Source organism: Mus caroli, unplaced genomic scaffold (assembly GCF_978045245.1).
Source record: "Mus caroli unplaced genomic scaffold, Mus_caroli_1 scaffold_10, whole genome shotgun sequence".
Taxonomy (NCBI): Eukaryota; Metazoa; Chordata; class Mammalia; order Rodentia; family Muridae; genus Mus; species Mus caroli.
Genome location: NW_028227265.1, coordinates 97,682,602 through 97,696,016, shown reverse-complemented (window position 1 = coordinate 97,696,016; position 13,415 = coordinate 97,682,602). Strand labels below are relative to the sequence as shown.

At 38.6% G+C, this 13,415-nt stretch overlaps 1 long non-coding RNA gene across 1 annotated transcript in view; it reads right to left on the bottom strand.

The window, feature by feature from the left end:
• LOC115031750 (uncharacterized) overlaps positions 1–13,415 on the bottom strand; it is a 90,530-nt gene that overhangs the window by 51,881 nt on the left and 25,234 nt on the right. Inside the window, exons 2-3 of the long non-coding RNA XR_003837412.2 lie at positions 8,942–9,022; positions 7,520–7,897 (exon numbers count right to left, since the gene is read on the bottom strand). This is a non-coding gene — a long non-coding RNA (uncharacterized LOC115031750). The remainder of the gene's footprint in view (positions 1–7,519; positions 7,898–8,941; positions 9,023–13,415) is intronic.

The following is a 13,415-nucleotide window of genomic DNA, read 5'->3' as shown; positions in this document are numbered from 1 at the left end:
CCAGTGTATTTTCAGCATGGCAACCATGTCACTTCTTGCATAATACAATCCTAGGTTTTAAAATGGATTTCAAATGAATTGTAAACACCTTTCATCACCCTTCTTCTTGCCCAGGACAGATGGCCTCTGGCTACACTAGTATGAGTTGGTCTCACCTATGAACTCACCTCTTTTCTCTCTGTCCAGAATGTTCTAACCAGTACAACTGGATCTTTCTTGTTAATATGGCCTCCAGTTCCAAAAGTCTCCATTTCAGGAATTTCTTGGACAGTTGAACTAAAGTAGTTCCACCCCACATCCCTTTTCTATGTTAGTCTACTACAGGCACCCTTGTCTTTTATCCTCAACCAATGGATAAAGGGAGGTTCAGGGCTTATAATAGATTCCCTTCCTCACTAACAAACCAACAAACAAAAGCCCTTTCTACTTTTCTGTATTGAATTGATATTTTTAGTAATGTTGATCTTACTATATCTGAAGTGCAGAGGGTGGCACATATGATGATTAATTCTACTCTATATTCTTTGTCTGAAATAGACATAAATAGTAGGTATCAGCCGAGTAATAAGACACAGAGCTATTTACTCTCTCTGAAATGTTACTAAAACATATCTACTTAGCTTGATATTATTCGCTCTGTCTGGGCAATTAAAGAGATATTAAATCTACATCACTATTTTGTTTGATATTATTCTCCCTGTCTGAATGATGAAAAAAGATATTCTGTAAATCTATACCACTCTACAAGTTTTACAACATTTTCCAAAATCAGTACTTATTGCCCATCTGTGAAAATAATTTAGAAGCATTTCAGTTACTAGTAATATTCCTTATTGTGCCCTTCTTGTTGTTCATTGCTGTAGATCAGATAGTGAGCTTTGCGCATAGTAGGCAAGGACCTTGCCCTGAGCTACATATTTAGCTCCTAAATGTTGCCTTCTTATGTTCATGAAAAGGTTTACAGGAACAAAAGCATCAATCTTGTGGATGTTGGGAACTCCACCCAATGAGACCCCGATCATCACCTGAACAGACAGAGCAGCCTGCTGCCCACAGCTATCAATCTAAGTCCTGCCTCCTGTTCTTCAGTGTGTTATCTTGAAAAGAAGTCTGCAGCTGATATTTTACACACACACACACACACACACAGAGTAAAGAAATTGAGGGCACTTTTTATTTGAAAATAATCATTGTTGTAGTCCCTGTTCCAAAACATTCAGAGCAGCTGCCTTAGGAAAAAACCAAACTTTTCTTTCTCTGCATTGCAAGGCAGAAGAGGAGCACCTTGCCAGGCTGCAGTCCTGAGAAGGATGATCTCAGAGGGAAAGGGGGGACGCAAACACTTATCTAGAAATCTCAAGCAACAAACCTCAGAAATTGCAATAAAATACCGTTTACCTCCGCAAGGCAGATCGCAGCAGTGACGAGCTCATGCTATCTGCTGCTTCCCAGCTGAACTTCAGAGAAAATGCAAACCCCTTTCACCCAGAGATGAACATTAGATCCCTCTCGGCAAAGCAATTTCAAGTTGGAAAATGAGCAAATCTTCTTTATGGTCTTCACTAAGCTTCTTGTCAGTGTGCATTAGTCCTTGTGACACTCAGAAGTGTGGCTTAGGTGTCCGGGTATTTTAAGAGTCTTATATACTTGGCAAAATTTATATTTAATACTAATCTTTTAGTTGTTAATTATTTATGAAAATATTACTGTGTTTCTAAAATACATGGTGGTGCCAATCTCCAGCCTTCTAATACAGACATAAAACCCTGGGGAATATCTGGGGAGTAATATTAGGGACAAACAGGACCATTATATCAAGACCATAGATAATGCTACCCATAGGTCCAATGTAGTCAGCTGTCACCTTTGTTTACTATTTTGCTTTTTTGTAGTCTCTGTGTCTGTATCTGTCCCTTCCTTTCTGTCTCTCTCCATCTCCTTCATCCCTCCCTCCTTCCCTCCCTCCCTCCCTCCCTCCTCCCTTTCCTGCTTTCTCCTTCATTCATTTCCTCTCCACCTCTTTACTCTCCCTTTTTCCTTTCTCTCTGGCTATCCCTTATTGTGAATGGCAACTTTCTTTCAGATCTCAGCATGTCTAACCCTTATCCTTTCTTCCCGTTCTTTACTCTGTCTTTATGAGCTCTGTTGTGCCACCTCAGCTCCCAGGTTCCAACTGGCTCCTACTCCACCTTGACCTTCCATACTAAACCATTACACACAATTTCCCCTTATCTCAAATGTGGTCTAGCAAAGTAAAAAGAAGCTGCCTATAATAGCAGCTACAGGGGCACCTAGTAACCAAAGAAGTTAAAAATGGAAAACTTCACAATGTTACCATAGAATGGTACCCTTTTATTTCACTCCCTCTATCATGACTTAAAAAAACAAATGACCTTTCATCCCCTTTCCTAGATACTGAAACCACTGTACATGTCATTGAGACATACAGTCATATTAGCATGCAAAGCTTCTGTTCTAACTTATCCGATCCAATTCTTTCATTCAAGAAAACATGGAGTTGAAGGGAATTGCAACCCAACAGGAGGAACAACAATATCAACCAACCAGTTCCCCAAGAACTCCCAGGGACTAAGTCATCAACAAAGAAATACACATGGCTCCAGCTGCATATATAGCAGAGGATGGCCTTGTCATGCATCAATGGGTGGAGAGGCCCTTGGTCCTATGAAGGCATGATAGATGCCCTAGTGTAGGAGAACTGAGGGTGAGTGGGTGGGTGGAGGAACACCCTCATAGAAGCAGGGGGAGGGAGTATGGGATAAGGGGTTTCTGGGGGGGGCAGGATAGGGGATAACATTTGAAATGTAAATAAAGAAAATATCCAATTTAAAACAAAAAACAAAAAACAAGAAGTGAGTGCAAGCTGCCTTGTTGGTACTATAAAATACAAGTTATTTGAGAGAAGTTGCTCATAATTGCTGGTTAGCAATGATGGCAGTAGTGGTAGAGGTAGGGGAAAATTCAGAGCATGGATTGCTAAAGGGAAAGATACCCAAGAAGATGAAAGCCAAGAAGAGCTTGCACTGTTTCCATGTCTTAGTTGTGGTACAGGATGGGACCAGGTCTCTGATCTTCTGAAATTCAGCTGCCTCTTACTATACAGTTCATTATGTCACAAATAGTCTCCTTCTAAGACATTTTCAACTTTACTCCACAGGTTCGACTTGATGCATTTTGAGCCTCTATCTGATTCATCAACTCTTGGGGCAAGTGAAGGTTACAAATGACACTTGCACAGCAGATTGTACCTTCCTGAGTGTTTGCATCCTTTTCTTACACTCCTTGGGACAGGCTTATTGTGTCACCTCATAGGTCCCTAGACAGGATCAAAGATAAGTTACTTGCTCAGTCTTTTACAGCCTTTTACAATTCATGTCTAGAACCACAGATCTGTGCTCCTGAAAATACAGAAGAGCTTCTACTACTTACAGTGAGTGAACTCTTTGCACTTTCCTATTCTAAACATTCTCTTTACCACCCTGTACCCCTGTACCTCTTCCTTCTGCATCCCCACTTTTTTTCTCATCAAGAATGGCAGGCTGTGCAATCTCTACATGTGTGCTACCTATGCATAAAGGACTACATTTCCGTTCTGATTGTGTGTGCTTACACTTTGTTGCTCCAGCCATGTGATCATATTTACAAATAGCAACCAGTGTCTTAGCCTAAATAGTAGCCTTTATTTGGTTGGGGAGATGTATAGTGTAAATTCAGAATCATGTAAGTTGACTGTTGCTATAGATAAAGAAAACCTGGCATTTCATTCTTTTATCTTCTCTTTTTTCTTTCTTTTTTTTTTTTTGTGTGTAAACAATGCTGAAAACACACTACGTGTTATTATCATTAAGTGTGTTAGTAGCATACTGCTGTTCTACAAACAGGAACAAAATAGATTAAACTTTCATGTTTAACTTCCCTGCACATCAGTTCCCTTCAAATGCGTTAATTAATTTTGTCTACTAAGTGGGTCACACTAAAGACTTTTTGACAGAGGTGCTTCCTTTCAGTTGTCAATCCCAATGTAAACACATATACAAAAAATTCTGTCACCACCATCCCACAGCTGAATGACGACTGCAGAGTGTGAATTACTGGGGGGAGTGCACAGAAGTACGCCGCTTCTAATCACACTTGGCCTTCTCCCGCCAGGAATCCGCACGCACAAGCACAGACATAACCACGCAAACATACAACGATTGTCACCCAGAAAGTTACAAACATTTTGACAAGGGCTTAACATCTGCTTTCATGACATTTTAGAACCCAAAAATAGGCATGTGTAGGAGGAAGTATGGTTTAGGAAAGATCTGAAGCAGACTTTAAAACCTGGGTTCTAAACCTACTTCACTCTGTCTGCTTAGCATTAAGGAAGGCATCAAAGTTCCCTTCTAGATCTAAATTAATTCTTAAATATGAATTGAAGAAACAGTTTAGAAAGGATCTTTTGGCTCAGTGTGTGTCATTGTAAATATTTAATATCAACTCAGGGTTTTTACCCTACTTTTAATCACTCAATTACCAGATAAAAGACACACAAATTCACATTTGTAATATGCCTTAAACAGCACTAGAACTGAGCATGTATCTACCCTCTAAGCTATTAGTATTTACTTCCCTATCAATAACCCTGAATTATAATTTTCCTTGTTCCACCCGAATCACTCTTAACTCCAATTGGCCAACCCTCATGGCCATGTTTTCATTGCTTACTTACCCCATGGAGTCTTCTCCGCTCTCCATCTTCTTCCCTTCTCTTCCTAATGGTCTCATATGACCCCCAGCCCAGGAACTGAAACCCTACCTATCTCTCTTCTTCCCAGCTAAAGACTTTAGTCATCTTTATTCAACCAATAGTTTTAAATTAAGGAGCAAGGTCCTATAGAAATGCTTTGTGTGTGTGAAGAGTCTCTGATCCCTGGGGGCAGCCAGGCTTTAGGGGTCAGTATTTAGCACTACAATACATAGCAAAAGACCAAACCTCTATACAGTGGGCCCCGACTATGTTTAGGACTTTTTATTTTATAATCAATGATGTATCTGACAACCTTAATCCTCTGTGTCTGCTTTGTCAGGTCTAGTCTAGAACTCATTTTCTGCAATGATTTATTACTAGAAGATGGTTATTGTATTCTCTTTAATTTGATAACTACAAGGTCAAGTATAAGGTATAAAAATGAAAAGGACATTGGCCCTAGCCTTCATCATTTTTCTCTCTGATATATACATGTCACACACACACACACACACACACACATACACATACACACACACATGCATATGGAGACTGACAACTGTGTGAGCAAACTGTGGCCTTCCATTTGAAATGATACTTTATCAGCATGTATGAAAATTGTTGAATATTCTTCATCAATCATAACAAACTCCCATAGATTATCTCTAAGGACTGAACTAGAAGTCTACCTAAAATAAAGACTGAACTAGAAGTCTACCTAAATGTTCTGATACATCATCTTGCATTTTGTCCAAAATAACCTGAGTTATTGTGTTTTAACACAGGCTGAAAACACATGTATTTTATCAAGCAGACTGAAAATCCATTATCCCATATCTTTCTATAATATTCTATAAGCTACCAGAGGTAGGCCAGGCCACATTCTTATAATTTCTAAAACAGAATATTTATCAACAAAATACCCATTTGCAAATCATCTAGCATGCCTACAAATATGACAACCATTCATCAGGAATAGAGGACTCTAGTAGAGCAGGCCTATAGTCCCAGCACTTCGGAAGGTGAAGCAAGAGAATGGTAATGCTAGTGCCTCCTAATCTATGTGGTCAGAGCCTCTCAAATATATATGTGACAACCTAACTGTGACTCTCAGAAATGCCATTCAACCTTTGTGATTCTTATGAAGGCTTGAGTCTGTGTGAAGAGTTCTTTCTTCTGCATAGACAATAGAAGAACTAGCTAAGATACAGGCCGATGTCCTTCAAGCAACTTGCTTGGCTGTGGTTTTGCTCCAGCTTTGGTCTACTCAATTCACCTTGCATCTCTTCCTGCAGCATTGGTCTTCCCTTAAAACGCAGATGGTGATTCTCATGTCAGAAAGAGTTTAACTTAAAATCAACACAACTGTATGTAGGGTACAGTTTATAAATTACAATTAGAGGTATATTTCACTACATGAAATAGCAACAGCTGTAGAGTTGGGGCCTTTGGAATAATGAGAGAGAAATTCTCCATTAAAATGTTTAGTTTGGAAATTAGCAATTTCTACCTAAAACTAAGAAGGGATAGAAAACTGTGGGAAGCCACATGTGCCGTTGCAGGGTGATGCTGGCTTCTGCTGGCCACCACACATACATAGGCAGTAAAGTTCTTTTGCCAAGATGAGGTTTTAAGAATTAACCAAAATTAACCAATCAGATGAGAGACAAGTTAACCAATCAGATGAGAGACAAGTTAACCAATTAGATGAGAGAGAAATTAACCAATCAGATGTAGGTATGCAAATGAGGTCATAAGCATAACCCAAGTACACCCAATCCGGGTGTGAGACACGCCTCTCCTAGGCCTATATAAGCAGCACCAGTTCTGGGCTTGGAGTCTCTTCGCCTCTGCAATCAAGCTCTCCCAATAAACGTGTGCGGAAGGATCCTGTTGCAGCGTCATTCTTGCTGGTGAGCCAGGGCATGCGCAAGAGAAAACCCCTTCACACAGGAGACAGTGTAGAAGGAAGACATTGTGAGCATTTATGAGAAAATGCCCAAGATGAAGCAGTGTTACAATTCTTACTTATCTAACATTGCTATCCAACAGTATGGTATATAAAGCAAATGCAAAATACCACAACTAAAAGATATTTCCAGCACAGGGAGGGGAAATTCTATCCTGTAGAAGCAAACATCACGACTGAGCTGAAGTCACCCTCTAAGACGCTTTGTTCTCTTAAAGGAAAATAACCAGGTAAAGACCTTGTGGGAAGGATTCCATGGACTGTAGGGCACCAGTTAAAATTCTAGAGCTTGGACCAGCAGCTATACAGACACTTTATTTAAGCTAAGTGTTGTATCAACAGACTAGTGATGAAAGGGTTGTAGCTTCCTGCAACAATGGCTTTAAATATCTGTGTGTAGCATGAAGTCTTCTGGATGGTAATGAATATGTAGTTCAATAACAAAGGATGAATTAGCCTCTAAATACTCCCTCTATTTCAGGAAAGGAATTCCTTCCAATAGGGAAAGTACTCATTAGAGAAGTGTGACTAACTATTCTTGCCAAGCCTCAACATGCACTTACAAAATGCTTTAACTAGGTTGGGGAGCGAGGTGATTGCTGCCAAGGTGATGATCCGAGTTCAATCCCTAAGACTTACATGGTAGAAGGAGAGAAACGATTTCTGCAAAGTGTCTTCTGATATTTATACAAGCTCTAATGCATAGAAATGTATATAAAAACAGACAGATAGATAGATAGATAGATAGATAGATAGATAGATAGATAGATAGATAGATAAACTAAAAAGTTCCTTACCTGTGTATTCTAATACTGTATGGTCCCTCATTCAGTTCTCTTCCAAAGAGTATTGTAACCATCACTTCAACTTCCCATATATGTTCCAGGTTGGTGCTGGTGGTGGTTTGAGTAGATATGGACCCCATAGAATTGGGTATTTGAATCCTTGGCCCGTAGGAAGTGGCAATATTATGAGGTGTCCCCTTGTTGGAGTAGATGGTGGCTTGTTTGTGGAAGTATGTCACTGTGGGGCGGGCTTTGAATTGAACTGTGCTTGAGCTATTATCAGTGTGGAACACGGTCTCCTTCCTTCTGATGCCAATGGATCAAGATGTAGACCTCTCAGATCTGTCCCCAGCACCATGTCTGCCTCTGCCTGCATGCTGCCATGTCCTGCTATGAAGATAATGGACTAAACCTCTGAAACTGTAAGTCATTAAATGTTTTCTTCTATAAGAGTTGCTACAGTCATGATGTCTCTTCACAGTAATACAATTCTAAATAAAACATCCCTATTAAGATATGACTTTATGACATTTAGATTACCCGTCACTTTATTTAGAATAACTGAGAATAGCATGTTTGTTTGTTTTATTATAAGTAAAACAAATAAATTTCAAAAGTTTATCCCTGATGCATCTGACCTACGTAAAAGTCTCAAGGCAGAGCCTTGAAGTAACAAATGCCACCTTTTATGATCCTTCTGCAAATGCATTGGACCAACACTTATATGCCAATCATGGTTTAAATAAACCATTGGAAATAGGAACACAACCTTGCTTGCACGTAACTGGCACAAGCTGTAATTTGTACATTAATATTCAGAATCCATCCCATCTACTTCAAATCACTGACAGCCAGCTTTGCTTCCTTTATTTATAGATCTCTCTCTCTCTCTCTCTCTCTCTCTCTCTCTCTCTCTCTCTCTCTCTCTCTCTCTCTCTTATTTCCCCCCTCTGGAAAGCATCAGCAGATGCTGGAAAACTAAATGACCATTTCCTAATCATGCTTCTGAAACCTTATTTTAAAATTTCATAAAAGTTCCCCCCAAAAGTCTATGAGATAACATTTCTATAAGTGAATTCGTAATGAGCATCTTTAATAGGAGTGGAGGGAACTAAAAATAGCAGGCAGAATTTATAGTACAATTTCTTAGCATCCATCACATTCTGAGTTTCCATAAGGTTAATGGGAATGATAACACTAAATTGGTATGATATTTTACATGGATATCAATCTAAAATGCCATTAACTTTCTCTGCGTATGTGTTACAGAGAATGGAAAAACTCCAGAGGTGGGCTATGAGGAAAAGAAAAGTTATCATTTTCTCTCATTTCCGCAGTATTATTCATAAGTAAGTTTCATGCCTCAGTTTCTCTCTCTCAATCCAAGAAACATGATCAGTCACTGTGCTCAGAAACATTTTCCTCAAAGCTTACCAAAGGTTTCTGCATTGTCGTCAATATGGTCCACGCCGGAAGCATCCAATCTAACCATCAACTAAATTGCACAAGGCTCACCTGTTTTCAAAAGAGCATAAACATTGTCTCACATGACATTTTCTTGTCTTTTTGTTCTGTAGTAATGTTTGGGAAACATAATTAAATTTTTTAAAAAAGCAACAAATTCAGATCTATTTCCCCCTAAGGAAAGAAGATTAGATTGTATAAAGCTAAAGCTAAGAACAACAAAGGAAACTTGGAGCTTTAAAACTAGGAAAATTGATTTTTTAAAATATTTATATGTGTGGTGTGTATGCATATTCACATCTCTGGCAACTGGTGTGTTCATGTGCTTTACATGTGTGTGTGTGTGTGTGTGTGTGTGTATCAGAGGTCTTCCTTGATCACTCCACTCTCACATATTGAGGCAGGGACTATTTCTTAGACCCAAAACTCATAAAATATCTAGGCCCTCACAGATACATATTGCAGCAAGCTAAATCACAGTTGCTCTTTCAGAATATGTTGCATTTCCTGGTGTTAATGATGGAGGTGTCCACATCTGGGTCCATATCTTCATCTGGGAAACAGATTCACATTGTGCACATCAGTTTTGCTGGCAGGAGGTCAGACGTTAGAAAACTCTTATTTATTTATAAATTTATCCTTTACTTAGACTTCAGTCATGGAAAGGAATTAGGCTCAGGGTGATGCTGACATATATTCATTAGTAATTGTGAGCTTTAGAAATTTAAAATGCATTTCCATGTGTCAGTTCAACAAACACTTAATATACAATGTGACTACGTTTACCATTGTGAAATATGGAACATTAATTCAGGGAGAAGGAAGATTCTTACATTTCACTTACACTATCTGTCCTTAAATCAGATCTTATAACAGATAATGAATTTGGCCATTCAAATGAAACGTATGTGCAAATTGGACTCTGTGGGTTACAAAAAACGTCATGAAATTGGTGGGGGTCACAGATGGATATGGTAGTAGGAGGAGTCAGGGTAAATAAAGTCAAATTATATTGTATGAATATAGAAATGTCCAAAGATTTAATATAATATTGTATGCAACTCATCTGTGTGTGGTAAGGCAGCAATAACATTCTTGGAAAACTGAAGATTAACAACAGAAACAAGATAGTTGTGTATAGTAGTCTGCTACATTCTACTTGGATGATAAACCCTAGAGGTATTTGCTAGGATGATACCTGAAATAAACAAAATATGAATATCACACCTGAACATGGCATGACCCTTGTCAACCAACTCAAACTGTGGTTGCAAATCTTTAGCAGGATCTTAGTAGATAAATGTCTCTTACCAGAGTCTGCATAGTCTTCAAGAACAATGAATTATTTTCCCCAACAACAGTATATCCTTTGTCAGAATAAACCAAATATTCCCTGATAACTCAAAAGAGATGTCTGTGGCTCAATCAGGACTGAATGAGGCTTTAGGACATTACAATGTCTGCATTCCTCATGAAGAAATTTTATGATCCTAAGAACACAAGAGTCTCAGGGTTGCAGTAACACACACACACACACACACACACACACACACACACACACACACACACACTGTTGTTTCTGAATGGTTGTGCCATACTTCCAGGGGTTGATTAAATAACAGCTCTTCCTACTGATGTGACGCTGTGTTCAATGGAAGATGTCCCCCACACATCTTATCATTAAACTTAATTTTCCCTAAATTTTAGTCACTCTTCACCTTTCAGAGGAGAAGACATAGAGACTGTTTCTCCAAATACTTTCTTGACTTAAATATTACATTCAGATTTGTTCTTTTATGTGGCCACAGGCCAGTCTTCTGAGACTTTCTTTTTTTTTTATTAGATATTTTCTTTATATACATTTCAAATTTCAAATGCTATCTGAAAGTTCCCTATAGCCAACCCCCACCCTACTCCCCTACCCACCCACGCCCGCTTCTTGGCCCTGGCATCCCCCTGTAGTGGGGCATTCCAATTTCCTCTCCCAAGTCTTCCCACTAATCCGAGTTGTTTCTCCTTGCTTCTTTTGCAGCTATTTGAACACAAGCAGGCTGTCCTAAAATCTTGTTTTATGCCTCAGCTATCACCCCTTTCTACATAAAGCTAGTTTGTGCATCCCAGTACATTTATGAAGATCTCCTTTCTGTTAATTGTCTTTGCCAACAAAGTGGGGAAGAAGAAAATAATATGGATTGAGCTGTAGCTCTACAGAATACTTTGGTTGAGGCTTTAACCATTAGAATGTGCCTGGCTTGCAAATTAATTATGGTTTAAGGAGTTAAAATGCATCATTCAGTGTGATGTGTCAGCTTGGGTGGGCTCCAGTGCCTAGATATTTTTGTCAAACATTAGGAATGTTTCACTGAGGACATTTTTGAATGAGATTTGCATCCAAATCGTTTAACTTTGAGTAAATCAGATTACCCAGCATCATGTGTTCTGCTGCACTCCATCAACTGAGAGCCAGAAAATATTAACATTTTGGCCTCCTGTGAAATAGGAAGGAAGCCTGCAGGCTATTTCCAACCTGCCAATGTGCTCAGGACTTTGGACTCTACAATCGCTACTATGGTCTTGCAGTTGCTGCCTTGATAGGACAACTTTATGTCAATAGATACTTGGGAATGTCTAGGAGAGAAGAGGGAGCCTTTCTTCTACAGATTAGTTTTGTTTTCATGTCGATAATTAAAAGTAAACAGGTCCTGATGCATTACCCCTTTGTCTCCATCATTATTTTTATGAAAGCTTTCTCCCATGGCTGTAATTATCCGAGCTTACATACAGTAGCTGTGTTTCTGGGAATGTGTGAGGGATAAAGTAAGGGTCGGCACTGTAGAGACTTCTGCTCTGTAATTTCCACCAAGGAGGATGAGGATGCTCTTATTTTGCATTATCCTCTTCAGAACATTCTCAGAGTTACCAGGGTATCGGCATACGACTGCCTGCCTTCAGTAAAATCTTTACTTCTACTGACAGAATATGAAAACCAAATAGGAAATTAATTGGAAGAGAGGATTCTGTTTTTTCTTTCCATAAGACTAGATAAAATAACAGAAAATTGTTCTTTAAAAGTGGGACAGATAATTTAGTTTGTGCTCTACACTCTGGCATATTTTTTAAGGTAACGAGATTACATAGAATCAAAAGGCTTGCAAGGCAAAGAAAGCTATCAGCATTGTGAATAAGAGACAAACTTGAGAACGAGGTAAAGCCATTGCTAGCTGGACTTCAAACAGGAGAATGTAAAAATAACATATAAATACCTTGAAAAATTAAGCACCAACCAAACAAAGCTGCTAATCAATAAATGGGATAATAAACAGAACAAAGAGTTCTCCAAAGAAGGATGACAAAGGACCAATAATATATATTTTTTAAAAGTTTTCAACATTCTTAGCAAATAGGGAAATGTAAATTAAATTACTTCAAAATTCCATTTCACCCCAGTCAGAATAATTATCATAAAGCAACACAGAATATCCTGGTAAACATGTGTGGGATGGCTCTTTTGAGTATAAACTGGTAGAGTCATTATGGAAATGTGTGTGTGTTTGCATGTATGTTTTGAGTAAAAATATGACCCAGCTGTACCACTTTGGGCATATACAGAAAGAAGTGCACATCCTACCACAGAGATAATTGCACATCCAACTTTATTGCTGTTTCCTTCACAATATGAAAGAGGTAGAATTGGCTAAGCTGTCCATCCACAGTGGATGTAGAATAAAAATGCACCACATATACACAATGGGGTTTTATTTAGCAGTGGAGAAAAATGAAATTATGAAACTTGCAGAAAAATGAATGGATCTGGAAATCATTATATCAAGTGAGGTAACCCAGACTCAGAAAGACAAATGTTATATTCACTCTTGTCTGTGGATCCTGGTTTTACATTTTTATATATGAGCATGCGAGTGTGAGTGGTAGCCATGAAACTAGAGAGAGAAGCTGGGTAAAACAAGTGAGACGGAAACCAGAGTCAGTGGCAGGACAGGTGACATGAAAATGGAAATGGGACAATTTTAAGTAGAAGGACACAGAGGGATCAGAATCAGCAGAAACAAATTACACATGACAGTTCCACCATGAAACCTATTACCTCATATGCTAATTAAAAATAAACACACAAACGCTTTTATAGATTTTGCCAAGTAGATGTGTTTGCAACCTTCCAAGAAATATTTAACTATGTTTCATTCATTTACTCCCATCTTCTCTGGCTGTTAGTCTTAACCTTTTCACTATAAATATTTTTAAAAGTTTGGTTTGTATTTCATAAAAGCCAACATCCCATTGCTTTTGCTAAACATATGTTTGTGTCGGTTCGTATTCGTGCAGTATTACAATATACTTCTCCTTGGTGACCTCTATAGATACTGGAGATTACTTTAATCATGACCACAGATACATGCTAAACCCTCAACACATTATTTCCATATAG